Source organism: Microtus pennsylvanicus, chromosome 8 (genome assembly GCF_037038515.1).
Source record: "Microtus pennsylvanicus isolate mMicPen1 chromosome 8, mMicPen1.hap1, whole genome shotgun sequence".
Classification (NCBI taxonomy): domain Eukaryota; kingdom Metazoa; phylum Chordata; class Mammalia; order Rodentia; family Cricetidae; genus Microtus; species Microtus pennsylvanicus.
In genome coordinates, this window is record NC_134586.1 from 51,425,187 (window position 1) to 51,440,950 (window position 15,764).

A 15,764-nucleotide genomic window follows, 5' to 3' on the forward strand; every position below is an offset into this window, starting at 1 on the left:
GTGGAAATTTGTTTTTTTTTCTTTATTCTCCTTTTATCAATAAAAAAAAGATAAAAAAGCAATGTTTCCAAAAGAAATTGTGATTATATAATCAATATGAGCATTTTGCTCAATAAAGAAGCATTTACTCTCTTTCCTACACCAAATCTTTCAGATTTGAAGTATCTTTACTTACAGCACACCACACTTGGAATTAGCCACTTGTCAAGTGCTCAGTTTAGTCAAGTATAGCTATGGTCACATTTAACTTTTTTTTATTGTTATATTTGAATGCTTATTCTCTCTCCCAGTTTATGACAGGTTTATGATCTGCACTTTGGAAGTGACTCCCAGTAGAGGTCACCAAATGGATTTGGTAGGATTCAGTAAAGAGTAAATGGTCAGGAGGCCTAACTGACCATTAGCCTAGTCAGGAAACTGGCCTCTCTTTCTGTCTTACTTTTGAAAGGTGGGTAGAATGAAATCAAACATGATCATGTAAAGTCTAACTGAGATTAATTTAATTTGGAGCTCAGTAGAAGTCCTTTATGGCCTGCCGAAAACAAAGAGTCTAAGGAAGCATCTCCCTACCACACACACACACACACACACACATGCCTACACACACCTTCATCTTCATCCACCCTTGCTTCAACCAGCCCAGTTCTACCCAAACTGTATAGCACCATAGTTAAAGTTCCTCTTCTGTGCTGGACCTTGACTCTTAATTTTGCTTTTTACCAGATAAACATTACTGGTTTTTTGCAGAACGTGTTGTGATTGTTGAGTCAACATAAATGCTTAGAAAAGCCCCAGTGCCTAGTAAAGGTGCTGTCCCAAGGGCTCTTCGTGTTGGACATCCCTCATCTATGACTGAAAACCTTGGCTATTCCTTCTTATCCAGTCACTATTTGGTGACAAGTCCCATGAAGTTTTCTTTACTACAGTTACCCCAGAAGCAGTTGCATGGCCTTCACATGGGCAGAGTCTTTAGCGTTTGTGTTTGAGCCTAAGGTTTTTAGAAGGCACAGAGTGGAACATCCTTAGGGACCTGCAAGATACCCATAGTGTCCAATACCTGTTTGCAAAGATTTAATTTAATGCCATCAAAGACGAGCAACAAAGGATAAATGTTTTTTCTCTGCCCTAGACAGACTGTTCTGAAATATGTGTTGTGTGTTGTATAGAAAGTCCAAAGGTATGCGACATCACATGCCTGCACACAAGGCTTGCTCCTCCTCTAAGTGTTCCTTCCCAAAGAAACAAGATTAAAAACTAGCCCCTCTCTCCCCGCATCCCTCCTGCTGTTCTGTACCTCTTTTCTCTGTGATCATTTTCACAACTGAACTGTGTGGAACTGACCTTCAGCCCCAGCTCTGTTTACAGGGTAAATGAAGCTGAAGGAGTGTAATCTTGGAGTTTCATTTTGGATGAAAATATTCCAAAATTGTTTATGGTAAAAGTCACAAAACTATATGCATAAAAAGCTTTTTGACTTCTGGACTTTGAATAGGTGAATTACATGGTGTAAAATTACATCTCAGCAAAGCTGTTTTTAGGAGAAAGTAAATCCCATTAGGGGAATTGAGCCTCTAATTTTTTTAAACAGGAATTTATGTGACCTAAGATGACATTGATCTGGATACATAGCTAAGGATGATCATCCTGCCTCTGCCACCAAGTGGTAGGAGTGTAGATAGCACTATCATTGGCAGTTTACACAGTACTAGATTTAAAGGATCAAACACCTTTAAATCTTTAAAGGCCAGTGAGGTGAGAGAAGTGAACAGAAAAGGGAGAGGATGCTGTGGGTCCTTTCTGTTCCTAGCTCAAAAGGTGCAAGCAAAGGATTAATCTGCCCAAAGGCTCTTACATTGTGATCCTGATGCAATTTTGCCTGATATATTGCCCTAGGAGTGAACATAAGAGCAAATATAGGGCTTTTATTTATTTATTTTAAATTTCATTCATGTATTTGCGTGTGTGTGTGTTTGTTAGAGAAAGGAGAAAGAGACAGACAGACACACACACACACACACAGAGAGAGAGAGAGAGAGAGAGAGAGAGAGAGAGAGAGAGAGAGAGAGAGAGAGAGAGCCTGTGCTGATGCATGCCTCAGTGTGGGAATCAGAAGAAAACTTTTCTCTGGAATTGAACTCAGACCATCACACATGGCAAACAACTTTACTTTCTGAACCATATGCACCTTTATATTCTCTCTGGATGTGCCCATCTACAGCCCCTTAGACCTAGCTTCAAAGCAGCTGATGGTGCACTCGGATACACTCCATAATGATCAAATACTTGAAGAAGTAGCCTGGAAGTAGATCCAGCCTGTCTGCCTCCAGAGTCTCCAGTGCCCACTTCTTCTTCCGATGACAAAGTTTTCAGTTCTTTAGGTCTCCCCTTTGCTGGGTCTCAGGCCTCCATATGTCTACAAATGGGCTCAAGCTGGACCATAGGATTTCTGGTAGGTAAATAAAAGCCTACTTATGAAAAGGGTTTTCTATCAAGAAGTCTGACCCTTACCTACTAGTTCTCCTTACAATTCACTTGATTATCCCACTGTGCTCCCTCACTACTCTGAAGCTGGCTCTCTCGTCTCTGATCTCCACTACTCTCTTCCCTAACCCTGGCAGAGTTCAGTCTGTTTTCTTTTCTATCTGCTCTGGACTCTTCCAAATGCCTCTGGATATTTACTTTCTTTTATCCACAATAAAAACCTTATCTCTGGGACTGAAGAGATGACTCAGTGGTTAAGTGTACTGGATACTGTTCCAGAGGTCCTGAGTTCAATTCCCAGCAGTCACATGGTGGCTCACAACCATCTGTAGCTAGATTTGATGTCCTTTCCTGGCCTGCAGACCTACATGCAGACAGAGCACCCATATACATAAATAAATAAAACTTTAAAATAAAACAAAACCATCCCCTAATGGAGCAGTTTCTTTACTTTGGCTCCTTGCACACACCCTTCACAGCCTCCTCTTTGCCTAGTAAGAGTTTGTATTTGTATACTAAGGGATAATATCTCTTTAAGAGAAGCATTATAATGCTGGGTTCACATATAATGGTTCATTTTTTTTGGTGGTGTTGTTTAATATAATTCTTTATTGATTCTTTGGGAATTTCACATCATGCACCCCATTCCCATTCACCTCCCAGTCCCTCCATATCTACCCCTCACCCCTGCAGCATGTCCCCCAGAAGAACCCCCAAATTAATTAAAAACACAACAAACAAACAAAATCCCACCTCACTCCTCCATCTTTCCAACACCTCTTCATTCATTCATCCAATGGCATCGGGGGCTGTGGTGTGTCATGCAGTGACCCTTTTCTCCAGTCAGTCTCACCTGCAACATGCGCATTGCAATCCAAGGCCTCTGGCACACTGCCATCTCTGGATCCTCACTGAAACGCCCCTCAGATAGCCTCCTATTGCCCAGAGTCATGGAAATTATAAGGTTATTATTCCACAGAACCAGTCCCTTTGTGCACTCCAGCAGGTCAAAAAGAGGGTAGATGTTAGGGTAGACCAACCCAAGGCCCAGTATGTGGGTCTGGGTGGTAGCTGAGCTGGTCAACACCCCCTCAAGCGAGGGTCAGAGCCAGCTCTCCTAGGCCCTTACTATTGGGACCAGCTCTCCTGAGTGGTTGGAGGACTGAGGAAGACACAACTCTCCCATGGGGGTGGGGCTAGCTCTCCTGAAGCATACAGCAAGGGGCAGGGCCAGCTATCCCAGGGCCACTGAGGGGTAGGGCCAGCTCAGCCCTTGGATTTCAACATTCATGGTTGTTATGACCCCCTGTGGTAACACAGGCCATGGATATCATCACAGACCCTAGCTGTAGCAAGAACACAGACCCAGACATGGCCCACACTAGTGGTTGCAGCCTGAACGACACCATGGCCCTGTGTGGCAGCATAGGCCACCCAGATCGGCATAGTTCTGGTATCAACATGGCCCTCAGATACCAACTTGGCCACAGGTTGCAATCTAGACTCCAAGCATCCATGTGGCCTTTGGTAGTGTCATGGGCCATGAGAACTTTAACACAGAACCCAGTTGTGGTAGGACCATAGACCTAGACATGGTCCTCAGTAGCAGCCTGGGTTCGAACATCGTCATGGCCTCATGTGGCAGCACAGATCACTCAGATTGGCATATCCTCATGGCAGCATGACCCTTGGACACCAACATGGCCCCAGGTGGTATCCCTGATCCCTGGCATCGGCCTTCAGTGATATCAGGAGCCACAGACATCAACACAGACTCTGGCTGCAGTAGGGCCATGGACCCAGATGTGGCCCTCAGTTGCAACCCGACCCAGACAGCACCATGACACCTTGTGTCAGCGCAGGTCGCTCAGATCCACAGTACAATGTTTTAATTGTTTGGTTTGAGCACATGCTGGCCTGTCTGTGTCTGCACCATCTATAACAAAACATACCGAGAAAAATCCAAATGGGACAGTCTTCATCTCATGGCGTCTCACAGTGTCCTTCCTGCTACAACTTGAGAAATGTAGTAGGTAACTGAGTGACTGTTCCCACAGCTGGAGTGTGCAGTCGACTAACTGCAGAATAATCCTATAATTGCCCAAACTAAAACTTTTCTTCCCCCTTTCCTCTTTCTTCCTAGAAAGAAACACAGGAGTGCAGAGAAGGAAAAAGAATGCCTCATTTTCTCCTTTGTGGCACAGCTTTCCCTCTTACATGTGTCTATGAACGAGTTTCACAGACTAAACTGATATGGGATTCCCCTCTGTATGCTGTGAATACCATTGGTTAATAAAGAAACTGTCTTGGGCCTGCACGGGGAATAGAGGTAGGCAGGGAAAACTAAACTGAATGCTGGGAGGAAGAAGGCAGAATCAAAGAGAAGCCACATGCTGAAACTCTGTTGGTAGGCCACAACCTTGTGGTGATGCACAAATTAATGGAGATGGATTAAATTAATATGTAAGCGTTAGCAAATAAGAAGCTAGAGCTAATGGGCTAAACAGTGATTTTAATAATATAGTTTCTGTGTGATTATTTTGGGTCTGAGCTGCCGAGTGGCCAGAACAACCAAACAGCCTCCTTATAACACTAAACACAATATGAAAATTCTGATAAAAATGTGCTGTCAGCTGCTAAACTAGGAAGCTCTTCAGCTTCAGCAGTAAAGCTGGTGTCCCTCCCTCCCTCCCTCTCACCGACTGAAGCTTTTCATTGAAACAGTTAAAACATCCCAATTAAAACGCCCTTTGGATTTAAAAGAAGAAAAGGAAGGAAGTGGAATATCCGCGTGGAAAAGCAGGAAGGAATGTATCAGTATGAGGCAGCCCGGTCCCCCATTGCTCTGAAAGCCAAGCATGCAATAGAAATTTCTTTATCAAGCAATACGAGGGGGCTAACCTTTGATCAAATGTCACTTTTTAGCTTTGACAAGAAATTTGCATGACAAAGTCCTCTGGACCCTGTGAACTGAAAAGTTAATGCCCCAACAACCTAGAAGGAACCAGAGGAAAACTGCTTAAACAGACAGGCAGACTCTTCCTTCCACAGCTTGCTTTGGTTTTCTGGGCATGAGCCATCTCTAATTTGCAGAGGCAGCAAAAGATTATGCTTAAGGAAATAGCTTTAGGACCTGATGCTTGGTGCAAATCCCTGATAAACCATGCTGATTCCTTCACCTTTAGCTCATTAATGTATTGCTAAACTTCAGTTTCTATCTCTTTAACATATGAAAATTGTATCTATGCCATAAGATAATTGATTCCAGGCTTGCTCCTTTTTTTCTTTTTTCTTTTTTTAGTTGTTGTTTGGTTTTGTTTTTTGAGATAGGGTTTCTCTGTATAACAGCCTTGGCTGTCCTGGAACTAGCTCTGTAGACCAAGCTGGCCTCAAACTCACGGAGATCCACCTGCTTCTGCCTCCCAAGTGCTGGGATTAAAGGCGTGTACCACCACTGCCAGGCTGCCATAAGATAATTGATATGAAGAATTTAGATGTAGGAGGTGTTCGGTAAATGACAAAGGACAAATGGATTTCTGGCTTTATGAGTGATTGCATAAAGGAAAACAACTCCATCCTTAACACATCATTTTCTGGGTCATGTCTTTGTTTGCATTTGTGTGTGCTCTGGCAGACTTAACCCAAAGAAGTCTTCCTTCGACTCGTGTTTTGTAACTCTGACTATGACTGTCAGACAACAGTATGTCGTCTTATAAAGTGATGTCGCCTGTGCCAGTCCAAGGGACGAGTCACATCAAGGCCAGTACCCTCTTTGCCAATATGCTAGAGCTGAAATAACTAGCTCCTGACGCTTGGTTTATCTGTGCCACCAACTTTCCTAAGCAAAGCTCTTGGCTCCGTTCATATTCACTTCAACAGATAAAAGATGCCTTAAAAGAATCCTGCAATGTGTAATAACTGGCTTCTTCAGATAGCCTTAGGCTTTTTTCTTCTTCTCTGTATCTACTAAATATAAGCAGTCAGAAAGGAAAAAAGCAAGGAAATGGAATCTGAAATTACAGTTAGAGACCTAGGCCTGCAGCTCTCCCTGAAATATTTATTTCATTACTTATCCTTGGAAGCTAGTTAATCTAGAGTCTTGAAAGTAAGCAATCCATAAGTGAAGAATCCAGATGAGGCGATCTTCCAACAGCCAGCATCGGTCATAGAGGAATAGGAAAGACACTTGAATGTGCTTCCTTGATTTTAAACCAAGAGGGTGAAAACCCTTGATAGTTGGTCTGCGTCCAACAGTCCTGACCTTTTGTTGTTAAAGTTTTATTGGTCGTTGAAGATGACACAGAACAAGAGCTTTATAAGTATGGCAAAGGTCCTCAGAGTCCCTGGATTATTGATAGCATTTAAAACTTAGTCACAGCTAAAATATTCATAGAAACATCTTATGTGAAATAACAAATTACCAGATCTTACCTTCTATATATTTATCCAAGCATGTTAGTATATACATGTAACCCTGACACCCAGGAGCTGAGGCAAAAGAAGTCTATATACTGAGAAGTCTATATACTGGGCTGTATACTGAGACCTTGTCTCACCCAAATAAAGAAAAAATATGGAAACAGTCTAACAATGTTTAGAAAAATGAAATACTATCTTGATAAAGTAATTCTGGATCAGTTATTGTACATAAAGCTTAAATGTTCTCTATTAGCTACCTTCTCCTGACCTAAACAATAAAAGGAATGATTTATTTTTGGCACATGATTTGAGAAGATTTGGTCAGTTGCCATTAGTTCCTGCCTCCTGAGGGTTCTACAACACCCCCCCCCCCCGATACTGCTAGTAACTGGGGATCAATCCCTCAATACATGAACCCTTTGGACAGTTTTTCAACATATGAGTCATGACCCGTATGGGGGCAAATGACCCTTTTACAGGGATTTCATATCATATATCCTGCATAATAGTAGATTCACAACAGTAGCAAAATTACAGTTATGAAGTAGTCATGAAGCTAATTTTATGTTTGTCATCACAGCATGAGAAACTGTTTTAAAGGGACACAGCATTAGGAAGGTTGAGAACCACTGCCTTTGGAAAAAGACATTTTATACTCAAACCATAATAGTCTCCAACTGGAGGAAAGCAAACTGAATTGTATACCATCAATACATTTGACATGTCTGCCAAAGAATTTTGTTATTGCTTGCTTGAGTGCAAACACATGCATGCATGTGAGGTTGTGTGTGTGTGTGTGTGTGTGTGTGTGTGTGTTTATCAGCTTTGCTGAGATATCACCTACATACTAAAAAGCTTACCCTTGGAAGGTAGCTTTCAGAATGTCCATAGTTTTGCCACTAGCACCACCATTTAATCCCAGAATGTTTTGTTACCTTAAAGAAACTAATGTTTCCAAGATTATCTGAACTGTTATAGCCCCCTTGCATTTTCATGAGAATTTAAAAGCCATCTTGTTCATTTTGGGGGAAAAAAAAAACAACAAGCATCTGGGTCTTTGCACGACTAGTCAACTATGTAGATCTTGAGAAATATTACTGTCTTAAGAATGTTAAGATATCCGTGAACATAGAGCATATTTCCATGGTTTAAGGAGTCTGTTTTCCATTTCCACCATGTGCTTCCCAGGGGTAGAATTCAGGCTATCAGTCTTCATAGCAAGTGACTTTTTCCCATCTCACTGACTCAATGGGTGTTTAGGTTTTCTTAGCTTCTCTCAAAAATGTTTCATAGTGGTATGCTTTATGCTTCTTTTATTAAACTTACTCCTGTTTGTTTCCTTTTGAAACCTTGGCAGGCGTAGTTTTATTTTAACATTCTTCAATGCTCCACAGTTCCAGGTTGGTGCTGGAATCATGGAGAGTTCCTGGAGAGATGCTGGTCTTCAGTCTACTTTGGAATCCTGATGAAGTAGGCTGTGATACCAGTGAAGGAATACTTCAGCAGCAGGTTGGACGAATCTGCCAGTGAGATTGAGGGCAAGCATGCAAAAAGCAAAGCTTCCGTGTCCTTTTATGTGGGTCGACACCAGAAGGTGTGACCTAGAATTAGGGCAGTCTTTCCTGCTCATATAATCTAATACAGAAAATCTCTCACAGGCATGCCCCATGCTTGGATTTTAATTGATTCCAGATGTTGTCAAGATGACAACCAAGACTGGCCATCACAGCTACCACAGGGGTACTGGGAATCAAATCCTGGTCCCCTATAAGAGCAGCCAGTGCTGTTAACCACTGAGCCACCCCTCTGGCCCCTCCACCTTTTTTCCCCACTAAATCTAGAGCTCACCAATTGGCTAGACCAGCTGGTCAGCAAGAGTTTGCAGTGCTGGGTTTACAAATGTGCACCACTACACTCGGCTTTTATGTAGGTGCTGGAGATTTGAACTCAGGTCCTCATGCTTGCGCTGGCAAGCCTTTACCGACTGAGCCAATCCCTAGCCCTACTCTTGTTCAGTATCCTTTCCCCTTTTAAAGTTCTATATTTCTATCTCTATTTTTTCTTATTCTGATTTCCCCCTTTACCTGCTCACAAAGTGGCCTCTAGTCTACCTTCTTACCCGCATTCTCCTGAATTCATTATTAGAAGTATAATTTGAAGTCTCCAGGAATCATAGCTGCATTGTAGCATCTCTCTCTGTTCCTGTTATTTTGTTTTATATAATTTTGAGCTCTCTTGTTAGATGCACACATGGCTGAAACTATTTTGTGTTTGTGATGGATTGGACATTTAGTTATTTTAAAATGCCCTTCTTTATCTCTAGTAACTTTTTTGTTATAAACTATTTTTCTGATATTAATCATTGATATTTTGTGTGGCCATCCCAGGGCTCTGTAGATTCTTCTTTATTTGACTTATTTTTTTCCATTCTATTACATTCAACCTTCTCATGTGTTTTGAGGTAATATGTCTCCTACAGAAAACATACATGTGAATCATATTTTTAAAACACACTCTACAAGTTTGTCTTGTGTGTATGGCTATAGGGTTGAACTCAGGGCCTTATGCATGCCAGGAAGCTTACCACTCAGCTACATGAACAGTCTCAGATTTTGATTTACTATTTAGTCCAGTTATAGCTAGTGTAATTAATGGTAATATAGACATTATCTGTCACCTTGCTGTTTATTTTCCATATCTCATTTTTCTTTCTCCTTGCTATAATTAATTACTTATTTTATTTAAATGAGTTCTCTTTAGTGTATTGTTTCAATTTCCTTGTCATTTCTTACATATGCCTACACACATGTATGTATGTAGAGGCCAGAAGTCAACTTTAGACAGTATCTAGCTTGTTTTTTAGACAGAGTTTCTCACTGGCCTTGAATTTGCCTAGAAAGTTAGGATTACCAGCCAATGAACCTGAAGAATCCACCTATCTGCCTCTCTAGCTCTGGGATTATAAATTCAGTACCATGCCTGATTTCTTATTTGAGTTCTCGTGATCAAATTCACAGACTCATATTGTACAGTACACACTTTATTTCCTAAGTTATTTCTTCAGTCCTCTTTTTGTTTCCTTTATGGTAGGTCTTTGAATTATTTTCTTAGTTTTGGGTTCATCAATTATGTTTAAGATCACTTATAAAAACATAGCTTGAATTAATACCAATTTAATTTTAATATTATTTGAAATTTTGTTATTATGTAGCTCAACTCCTTTCCTTCAGGTTATTGTTACAATAAAATGACTTCTTTGTGTATTGTATAGCCATCACCACTGATCATTATTATTTTCAAAACTATCTTTTAAGCAGAAAAAATTTTTTACAAGCAACAAAAAATTTATTCATGGTACATACTTTCTTATGGAGACAGATGCATCTTTCAATTCTAAAACTTTTTGTATTTTTTACCATTTCTCTTTATTGATAATCTTTGTCTTTTATATATTGGACATTTACTCTGTTTTAGTTTTTCATACTTTTGTTACCATATTTCTTAGTTTTTCAAATTTGCCTATTTAAAATTTCATCTAGTGAACGCAATATATGGACTTCCCCAGGAGCTGTTTTCATCAATTGCTTTTTCCTCTGTGTATGAAACATACTTTTCTATTTCTTTATATGTCTCATAATTTTCACATATAGATGGAAACTCTTATACTTATGTTTATCTTTGTCATATATACATATGTTTATCTTTTTTACTGTTACTGATTTTCTGGTTGGTAACATTCTTGGATTAATTCTGTGAAGTTTTTATTTGTATTTTCATGGGCAAGCACTAAAATATCAGCTTGACTAGCCTAGTGGTCAGTTGGTGATTGCATAGTTTTCCTTAAATGCTTTGAACAAACCAGTCTGTCAGTTTTGGGTAATGGTGCTGTGTGTCTTTAGGATCTTAGCTTCAAAGATTTGGGACAGGTTTAATCTATGGTTTAGCCTTCATTTCCTTCTTACTCATAGCCTCATGGTCAGGTAGAGGAAACAGTAAAGCCATCTTAGGTTACTGCTGGGCATGTGTGCAGCTCTGAATATACACATGCCTTTGTACATTCTCTAGAGCAGTGGTTCTCCACCTTTGTGATTTTGTGACCCTTTAATACCGTTCCTTATGCGGTGATGCTCCAACCATAAACTTAATTTCATTGCTACTTCTTAACTTTAATGTTCTACTGTTAAGACTCATAATGTTAATATCTGTGTTTTCTGATGGTCTTAAGAAACCCCTGTGAAAGAGTTTTTAACCCCAAAGTGTCGATTGCCTTGGCGGGCCACTTAGTCTAGGGTTAGTAGCCCGCCTGGCAGTTGAGTTATTCCAGGGTCATGGAGAGGCACTACCTGGAAGATATGGGCTAGGAGACAGGAAGAAGGCTATGCAAAGTTTGTCAAAGCCTCCGTTTATTAGGGACGAGATACAACCTTTTATAGGGTAAGGAGTTGGGGGGATGGGCACAGGATTCTGGGCTCTTGCCGCGTGGTTCACGTTGGTCACATGGTCCTCGTTGGTCACGTAGGCAGGAGGTTATCTTCGGTCAAGTCACAGTAGGCCTGGAAGTTGACACACCTAGTTCTCTAGATAGTTTAGAATGCGGGGTGGGTTCCGCTAACAGATAGCTCTCATTAACAGCCAATTTGGGTGTGGGGTAGGCTCTGTCAATAGAACCATTCTTAACACAATTAGGGGTGTGGGGTTCTCTGCAGACTCCCCAGGGTGATGGTTCCTGTAATGATTTTAGGAGGAAATTGGCTCCTGACACCAAAGGAGCCACTACCCACAGGTTGAGAACTGCTGCTCTAGGGTACATCATTTTCAGATTCCCCCTAGGCAGTTTCATTTACTTGCTTTTTTCCCCCTGAAGTTTCTTTGATCAAACTTTTATGTGCCTCAACTGATATTCTCCAGTAATATGTTCAACCCAAGTACTTATATTGCACCAAATACATGATTTATAAGGATGAAGATCTTTCTTTGACCAAAAAGGATCTCTTTTCATTGGATTCAAAAAGTCCTTGAGCACAAAGCTCAAGGATTTCTGTGATTTTTGCAGCAGCTCCTTATCTACCAGCCCCTTGGACAACCATGTTTTTCAGAAAATGTAGCTACAGATATCAAACTTTTCAACACTCTGATGAGTTTGTATGTCTATGACTCTAATAAAGTAAGAGTATATTGGGGCAAAGATATAAAATATAACCCTTAAGGACCACCCAAAAAAACCAATCCCCCTAAAACACATTAAAATATGACCTCTGAGAAGTAGATACACTTTTATAAGCCCACATGATATTTTTCTCTCCCTCTCTGTTAGTTGGTTTTGTGTTGTTGTGACCAAATTCCTGCAGGAAAAACGAACATTATTCTTTCCCCACCCATGCTCATGAAGCAATCCTAATCAAACTCAGTGGCTCATAAGAAGAAAACAAAAGACATGAAAGTAGAAGGGGACTTGATAGAAAGAAGAGTTTCAATAGAAGAGAGGTGGAATGAAAGAGGGAATGGGTGATGAAATGATGAATAGTCAATATATGAATGTATGCAATTGCCAAAGAATAATTTTTTAAATAAAATAAATCAATACTCCTTGGGTGGTGGGAGCAGAAAGATCCGGATTTCAAAGCCAGCCTGGGCTATATGAGACTCTGTTTCAGTGAGTAAATCAATAAAATAAACAGTACTCATAGGATCATATATTTAGGACATGAAGACAAGTCTAAAACATTTCTGAGAATGATTCGATGTATTTCCTTCTTGTATTGTATACATATCATACTATGTATGGACAGGATATGCATTTAACTTTGTATGGTAGTACTTGCCTGCACCCCCCACCTTTCTTCTTTGTCTTGATAGCAATCCTCTTAGGTAATCTTCCTTCTTCACAAGTAGATGCTCCACACCTGACTTCCCCCTCTTCCCTATGCATTCTTTAGTTGTTTCTACTCCCTGGTTATCATAAAAATCTAGCAATGAATATTTTTGTGCATATAGTTTTTCTTAGTGTGTGGACTGTTTCCTTAGAGTAGACATTAAAGCCCAAAGCACTGCTGCTGCATCAGTTGTGAAAACTGTCTGACACTTAGTGAACAGTGTCAACTCTCCTTCTGGGAACTTTTCCATCTCATCCTTTTGGATGAAACACATTCTATTAAGTACTGTGTAGCCAAACAGCTTCCCCTCAAATATCATTTCCAGATTTTCTAAAGGTAGCTCATGTGAAAATCCGCCCCGAACCTTCTAGCGAAGCTGGCTGTGTGCCTCTAAGAGGATGAGAATGAGCATGGGATTACTTAAGAAGAAGTGAACTGTATTATTGGGTGTCCATTTTCCAGCTCTTCTTTAATAGGGTCTCCACGAGAACTACATTACAGAGAATCCCATCCATTAATAGAGCAACGAAGATCCCTGGCATTAGGAACCAGAACGAATAGGAAAGAAAAAACACAGTTAGAGAGAGGCCAGACTGTCATTACAGAGAGTTTGTTAGTGTGAGCCTGGTGATATCAATCACATCATGGCAGTCTTCCTACTGTTTCTTGACTGAGCATTTAAATCATTAGAATGCAAACTCATTTCCTGGGGTCTGTTATTTTAAGATCTCTGTAATTTTGAGGAGGGGCATTGTTTATACAAAGGTCTCTGTAGACTTTGAAGCTCATCTTTGGCAAACACCTACCCTACCCCAGCCAAGAGGTTTGTAGTTGATCTGTGCCCCATCTGACCGTGCATATCAGCTGGCATCCCACAGGCTTTCCCAAGGCTGTAGAGCTGATTCCTTAGTTATTTCAGCATATATGTGAGTCTGAGAACCCGTTCTAGGTGGTCCACTGGAAACAAATGGTGGTGTCATGTGGAACAACTGGCATGTTTTGGAACATGACTCCCAGGGAGAGAAGCTTAAGGCAGATCACCAGCTGGCGCAGCATTGTGATTTCTGACAGGTGTATTAATTGCCCCATTTCCCTTCCACACACTCACACCCTCACCTCACTCTCGTCTGCATAATGGATGTGCTTAGTTCACAGTGCACACTGCTGAGTCTCTATGGGGATTCAGTGAGAGTCTTCATTGACAAATTTCTTGAGCAGTCATAGACTCGTGTTTTTAAAACTCCATCCAGGAGAAGTCGAGATGTCTATCATAAGTGTGTAGAAACTTGCCTCACAAGCTGTGTGTATGTGTTTTGCTTTTGGTTTGTTGTTGTTGTTGTTGTTGTTGTTGTTGTTGTTGTTGTTGCTATAACTTTTGGGAAAGGATCCTGTGATTCCGGATCTGAGACATCCTGTTTATCCTTCATATTTTCAGAGTCTGTATTTTTAAATGTATTCTTGTGATTCTTCTTCATCAGTTCTGTGGTTTTGTTCACTGAAAACTTTTGCATATCAATCTTCAAAGGAAATTAGAGTCAAGCTCTAATACCACAACTGTAAGCTCTTATAGAAATGGCTTTCATAATGCCTCAAGTTATTTCTCATTAGTTTATTCAGCATCTACCTCTATGTATTCAGGTGGGGGGCACACATGCATGAGTGAGTGTGTACAGATACATGTGTATGGGAAAGGTAGAGAAAAACTCAGGTATCATTCCTTAGGTACTATCAGTCTTAAAAGAGACAGGGTTTCTGTGGTAGTTTGAATGTAATTGGCCCCCATAAACTCATAGGGAGTGGCACTATTAGGTATTGCAGCTTTGTTGGAGTAGGTATGATCTTGAAGGAAGTGTGCCACTGTGGAGGTGGGCTTTGAGGTCTTATATATGCTCAAGCCATGGCCAGTATCTCAGTTCACTTCCTGTTGTTTGTGGATCAAGATGAGGAACTCTAAGCTCCTTCTCCAGCACCATGTCTGTCTGCATGTCACTATTTCCCACCGTAGTGATAACGGACTAAACCTCTGAAACTGTAAGCCACCCAATCAAATGTTTTGCTTTATCAGAACTGTCATGGTCATGGTGTCTCTTTACATCAATAGAAACTCTAAGACAGTTTCTCATTGGCCTGGATGTACCAAATGGGCTAGGCTAGCTAGTGTCCCTGCGGATCTGCCCATTTTTACCTCCCCAGTGCTGGGATTGCAAGTACTTACTGTACCAACCTTTTCTCTTTTCTTTTTCTTCTTTCTTTCTTTTTTTCTACCTATATTTTTAAGGGTACTTTCAAGACAAGAATTTTCCCAAGTGAGTTATTGTTCCAATTCCTGACAATAAACCCAGCAATTCTTTTGAGTGACCACTGTGATCTTGCCCTCTGTCGAGCCCGGATGTTGTCCTTGTTCTGTCATATAACTTGTAGTCTAGTGACCATACCAGTATAGCACGTGGCAAGACCCTCAGATTTCTGAAGGAGACAGTTGGGGTACCAAAAGGGTATAAGATACAATTTGATTATGGGAGGCATTTCTGAGAAAGTGACGCTGCGCTGGAAATGAAGGACAGACAGGGTCACTTGCGTGGATTGGGGAAGAGAGGGACAAACAGCAGAGGGAGCAGCAGGTGTAAGTTTTAGACAAAAGCTAATATAAGTGATGTACATGGAAGAGGACACAGGTGTGGTGACCAATGAGCTCTGTGAGGAAGGACATGTTAATATCTGTCTTCATCTTAAGAGAAGCTACATTCATTTCAATTATTACCATTGTAGAACAGTGAATGCTTATAATATATAACTATTAGAATAATTAGCTAAGTTACTGATTTTTGACTCTCCATCTGTGACTTCGGTATAAAAATTCAAGTGAACTAAAACAGTTGCGGCTGTCACTTGCTGCTTGCATGTGATCATCCTTGAAATTGAGACTCAAAATATTTTAATGTCTCCACAAATGATAGAGTCTGTATTTGCTCCATCTATTCTTCGAAGGCA